Below are 6,742 nucleotides of genomic sequence, written 5' to 3' on the forward strand. Positions count from 1 at the left end.
GTGGGTGCACGTTTGTGGCCAGAACGTTGGCATTGAAAAATCGACCCGTGGTAATGATATGCGATTGTAAAACACTTTCAATCATGAAAACCATATTTTATGAACTTTTTTTGCTAATTGTCATCAAGTTTCACTTTGTATATTTTATAATAAATACCAATTTAATCGCACTCAATCACCGCGCCTTTTTCGTTTTCTTTGTTTGTTTTCATTCTTAGGCAGATGTCAAAAACACTCAGAAATATACTTTTTTCTTGCTTCTTTGATTAGGTGATCTTGTATTTTTGGTTCATGGTCCTATACTATAACACAGACGAAAGAGGTAAATAATTAAATAAATATTACAGATGTAAACAAGTATAACTAAAGTTATATCACAGGTAGAATTAAAAAACAATTATAATACAATAAAATATCACAGTAAGCATATGGTGTATAAATAACTGAATATATAAATAAATAAATCTTTAGATAAGTCAATAAATAAAAGTGTATAAATAACAAAAATAATCACAAAAATTATCAAGAATGGTAATAATTACTAACAAATAAAATTATAATATAGTCAGGTTTTAATAAAAGGTCAAATATAAATAAAAGTCAACCGTATCTGTAACAAAGAACATTTAGCACACGCACATACCATTCAACAAGCAACATGCCACACAGGGCTACATATAACACTACCCCTATTTTGCAAACATATCTTTAGCGTGGTATATGCCGACCCTTTTCCCCCTACGATCGCCAAGCTCATACATTGAACTTCAGATAACATTTAGAACGATACATTTCATATGTTTTGGAGCTAATTTGGCGTTATAATTATCAATTTGCGAGCTTTGTTTAAAATTTCGGCGATATACTACTTGTCCGATTTGGAATTTTATATCCCTACTCCTAGTGTTATAAACTTTCTTACTCCTTTCATGGGCTAACTCGCCTCGTTGCCGCAACCTCGCAATCATTGTCTCTCAGGGCGCCCAGCTTTCGGTGTAGCCCATACAGCATGCTGCATCATAGGCATACCGAAAGTGGCGTAATACGGCGATGTATTGATTGCTGAGTGCGCAACACTGCGAAGGCCGCGTCGCTGACATGCTTGTCCCAGTTTCTCTGGTTTTATTTGATAAACGACCTGATTATCTGTAACACAGATCGGTTGACCCTGTCGGCAGCGTTTTCTTGAGGTGAGTAGAACGCTGTTTTAATATGCTTTGAGCCGTATGTCTCCAGAAAACTGCCAAACTTGTTAGAAACAAATTGTTTTCCATTATCGGAGTGTACGTATTCGGGTACACCGAATTGTACGCATTGGTTTTAAGAACACGAATTTCGACAAATGATCTAGACATACAAAGGCATATAAATTACCATCACAAGTATGTGGGAGGAAACGGACGCATAAAATTTATACACAAACGTTGAAAAGGTCGTTCTGTTATATGCTGTTTGCCCATTAACGGTCTCTTAAAAACATTTAGTGTTTTGTTTGTCTTACAAACTTCACAATCTTTTATTTGGGCGCATACATCGGCTACCATCCCTGGCCAGTAGTATTTCTCGCGCAGTCGTGCCAAGGTTTTGTGGATAGCACCATGGGCAGCCGAAGGTGAGCCGTGAGAAGACTCAACCAGCCCTGTTCGCAACTCAAACGGAACCCAAAGCTTACAGGCTTGGTCCGCTTGAAGCTCGTCCTCCCTCTCAAACCTTGTTCGCCGGTACACGTAGCCGTCCGATACGCAGAGGTCAGGAAGTCTGTCTTTGTTTTCCGTCACGGTCTTTTACAGCTCTCCGTATTCTTCCGACGCAAAAAACGGAGATTCTAGGCATACGTCCAATACTCGATCGCTTAATTTTAGTTCGTCCATATTCATCCTTGATAGCGTATCAGGCACTTCATTTTGAGCTCCCTTTCTGTGCTCAATCTCGAAATCAAAACTTTGAAGTTTCAGGCTCCATCTTGCCAATCTGCCAGATAAATCCTTTTGGTGCATGAGCCACTTTAGGCTTGCATGGTCCGTGATGATGGTAAATAGAAGACTTTCGACGTATGGCCTGAACCTCTTAGCACTTACGATCGCAGCGTAGCATTGGAACTGTAATGCTGTAATTCTATTAGGCTTTGTTTTGCTTAGCTGAAACATATGCAATTGGTCGTTCGTTTTGGTCGTCAGCCTTAGCCGGGTTTTTCGTATAGTGGTCCACCGGCATGCCGCAAGAGAAACACAACATTAAGTGGAAGGGTGACGGACAAAAGGATTTAAATGTGGACTTGGACACCGTAGGACAAACAGATGCGAACGTGGACGTAGTATCACAGTTCTTCACTGGGAGGGAGCGTTGTGGTTTCCTACCAAGTTTGTTCCTATCAAACGCTTCTAACATTTTATCTCCTGAGTTCTCTACTGGCTCTATTTCTAGCTCGTTTACGGCTCTGGCTCTACTCCTGTTCTCCTTTATCACCTTCTCAGCTCTTTTATACTATGACTTCAGCTCCGCCAGAGTTTCCATTTTGGATGCGAACGTCAAATGGGCTAAGTATGCCTTTAGGTTACCTCTTATTATTCCTACCATCTCCCTCTCAGGGATCTTTTTTCGAAGCCTAAAAGTCATGTTATGGATTTCGCTATAGAAGTCATCAAAACTCTCACTGGGCTGTTGCTTTCGTTCCATTATTTCATGGATGATTCCATAGTCGGACTCAGCAGTCTTGAAATGGTTTAGCAGCTCGGCTTTCATCTCGAAATATCCAAATTCAGGATTATCCGCTTGGTCCTCGAGTACCTGCCAATACCATTTCAAGGCGCCGCCGGAAAACAGACAGTGAAAGTCCGTGAAAAGCTGGAAGAAAGAGATGTTATTCTGTTCCCTCAACTTNTCATTTTGAGCTCCCTTTCTGTGCTCAATCTCGAAATCAAAACTTTGAAGTTTCAGGCTCCATCTTGCCAATCTGCCAGATAAATCCTTTTGGTGCATGAGCCACTTTAGGCTTGCATGGTCCGTGATGATGGTAAATAGAAGACTTTCGACGTATGGCCTGAACCTCTTAGCACTTACGATCGCAGCGTAGCATTGGAACTGTAATGCTGTAATTCTATTAGGCTTTGTTTTGCTTAGCTGAAACATATGCAATTGGTCGTTCGTTTTGGTCGTCAGCCTTAGCCGGGTTTTTCGTATAGTGGTCCACCGGCATGCCGCAAGAGAAACACAACATTAAGTGGAAGGGTGACGGACAAAAGGATTTAAATGTGGACTTGGACACCGTAGGACAAACAGATGCGAACGTGGACGTAGTATCACAGTTCTTCACTGGGAGGGAGCGTTGTGGTTTCCTACCAAGTTTGTTCCTATCAAACGCTTCTAACATTTTATCTCCTGAGTTCTCTACTGGCTCTATTTCTAGCTCGTTTACGGCTCTGGCTCTACTCCTGTTCTCCTTTATCACCTTCTCAGCTCTTTTATACTATGACTTCAGCTCCGCCAGAGTTTCCATTTTGGATGCGAACGTCAAATGGGCTAAGTATGCCTTTAGGTTACCTCTTATTATTCCTACCATCTCCCTCTCAGGGATCTTTTTTCGAAGCCTAAAAGTCATGTTATGGATTTCGCTATAGAAGTCATCAAAACTCTCACTGGGCTGTTGCTTTCGTTCCATTATTTCATGGATGATTCCATAGTCGGACTCAGCAGTCTTGAAATGGTTTAGCAGCTCGGCTTTCATCTCGAAATATCCAAATTCAGGATTATCCGCTTGGTCCTCGAGTACCTGCCAATACCATTTCAAGGCGCCGCCGGAAAACAGACAGTGAAAGTCCGTGAAAAGCTGGAAGAAAGAGATGTTATTCTGTTCCCTCAACTTTTCAACCCGAAAAATAGAACTTTTCACGCTCATTCCTTTGCTAGTACCATCGAATTTAATATGCCACTTCTCGAGGTCGACTTTCCTCCACCTCGGTGGCTCACGCTCGTCGTGTGCAGGCCTCTCATTATTTCTAATACCAGCACCCTCGTTTTCCCGATTTCTTGGTTCTCCTCCTCTCCCCCTTTTTTCCGGAGTTGATGCATTGGTGGAGCGATGACCCAGTGCTTGGGATGACGTCTCCATTTCGGCAACCCGGCCGCTGAGGCTCGCAAAATTATCTCTCACATGCCGCAACTCGTTCATGCACTGCGACATCATTTCATTTTGTTGCATCATCATAGCTGTTAATCGGCTCAGTTGCTCAATACTTGTCGCAGTGCCGGCAGGCTCACTCCTCTGAGCTTTTGAGCCAGCAGCTGCCGAGTCGCTGGGTGGATTGCTCCCCACAGGGTCATCGCTTCCCGCACCTCCCAAAGAACCACTTTGCGACATTTGGAAAAGCAGATCAACTTTTTTCGAGAAACTAACGCTACTATTACACTGTGAAACAAATTCAGGTTAGCAAACGTTAGGTCGATTCTGAGAGTGTGGGGTGAAAATAGAGGCTAAATTAGAAGACCCGTATCGCGGCGTTTGTTTATGTTAGTTCGAATTTTTTTTTAATCGACCTTCGAACTTTGCAGTCAAATGCAATACATTTCTTCCCCTTCTTCCTCCAGCAAGCGATGAAAAATGTGGCAATGCGAGTGATTGTTTTTTGGAAGCCTATAAACAATATTTCTCGCAAGAGTTTATCACTGACGTAAACTATGCCCCTAAAAAAGTTTGCTTTAATTGCTATTCAAGTGTTATACAATGGAAAAGTGAAAAGAAGAAGGCTATGCCTTTTGGTATACCAATGATGTGGTTAGACAACAGCCCGTATCAACAAGAAAATTGCTATGGATGTATCAACTACCATAAAACTTTGAATAGAAGGAAACCAAAGAATAAAACTTATGTAGCAGTGCCAAGTGTTCAATTACCATTACCGCACTCAGAATTCGTTCCAGTACCAACATACCGAAGTATTGATCTTCAAACAGATATCAGTACTACAACCGCCGCTGCTATATCCATGCATTCTATGAAACATCAAAGGACGCAATCCTAGTCACACAAAAGCAATTGGATGCAATTGTTGCAATTTTGTGTTTGACTCAGAAAAAATCAGAACAACTGGCTTCATTTTTGAAAGGAAATAATTTGCTGGCGAAAGGTACCAAAGTAACAGCATTTCGAAAACGCCAAAAAGAGTTAGAAAAGTTCTTCAATGTGAATGATGCAAAAAATTTCGCTTATTGCAACGATATCGAAAAGTTAATGGAGGCGATAGGGTTAACATATAAAAAAGATGATTGGCGTTTATTCATCGATAGTTCACTAATCAGCTTAGAAGTTGTGCTTTTGCACAAGACGAATAGAATGCCTTCTGTTCCAATTGCGTATAGCACTGACACTAGTGAAAATTTCGATAATTTGAAACACATTGTGGAAGTAGTCAAATATAACGAACACCAGTGGCGCATTTGCCACGGCCGCTGTGGTGTAGTGGTGAGCAGTGCGCGCTTCCACTCTACAATGCCTGGGTTCAAATCCTGGTCAAAGCAACATCGCAAAAATATAGAAAAAAGGTTTTTTCTTAACAGCGGTCGTCCCTCGGCAGGCAATGGCAAACCCCCGAGTGTATTTCTGCTATTAAAAACAGCTTCTCATAAAAATACAATCGCCGTTCGGAGTCGGCGTAAAACTGAAGGTCCCTCCGCTTTGTGTGACAACAACAAGGCGCACGCCACAAATCGGAGGAGAAGCTCGGCCAAACACGTAACATATGTGTAAGCGCCAATCTATTATTATTATCAGTGGCGCATTTGCTGCGACCTCAAAATAGTTTCATTGATTACAGGCTTAACAGCATCTGGCCGTCCAAAATATCCGTGTTTTTTGTGCGATTGGGATTCATGATACGAAGAAGGTATTAAAGGAAGAAACCAGTACAAACAGCATAACTGGAATAGTCGCATTGGACGGAAATGGCCTAAAGACAATAGGCTACACGAAAGTCTTGTTGCTGAAATGAAAATTTTGTTGCCGTTGCTCCACATTAAACTTGGCATTGCTAAAAATTTTTTGAAATGTTTCACAAAAAGACCAGCAATATTCAACCGCTTAAAAGACATTTTCACAAGACTAAGTAACGCCGAAATTCAGGAAGGGGTTGTTAATGGTCCCGACATACGGAAACTAATGAGTCGCCAAGATTTTGACCAAGTTCTGACATACCGAGAATTAAATGCATGGCTCGCATTGAAATCAGCCATTAAAGGACTTTTGGGTAAAGAATGCAAAGACAACAACAGACAATCTGTTGCAAAAATGTTGGCAGCTTTCGATGAAATCGGGGTTAATATGTCGTACAAAATTCATCTCTTGCATCAGCATCTTGATCAACTCGCTCAACAGTTGCCAACTGAATCTGATGAGCAAGGCGAACGTTATCACTAAACTGCGCTTCCACTTGAAATAAGGTAACTATAGAGTGTGCATATTTTGAATTCCTAGATTTTTCTAATATCTTTGTCAGAGTGCACAATTTAAACATGTTAACGATTGAAAACTATTTTCGTTTCAGGTACAGAGGAAATAAATCTCCAGATGCAATACTCGCTGAAATTTGTTGGTGGTATAAAAACACCTTTGAAGAAGAGGAAGACGAGCAAAAAGAGGAAGAAGGGGTGACAAAAATTAAATTCCAGAATAACTGTTGGACGAAATTATCGACCTTTCTGATGATGATGACGATGACCAAGATATTAGAGAAAGCAGTGATGTTGATCC

This window comes from Rhagoletis zephyria, unplaced genomic scaffold (assembly GCF_001687245.7).
Source record: "Rhagoletis zephyria isolate East Lansing unplaced genomic scaffold, Rhagoletis_zephyria_1.1 Rzeph_scaffold_00943, whole genome shotgun sequence".
NCBI classification, from domain to species: domain Eukaryota; kingdom Metazoa; phylum Arthropoda; class Insecta; order Diptera; family Tephritidae; genus Rhagoletis; species Rhagoletis zephyria.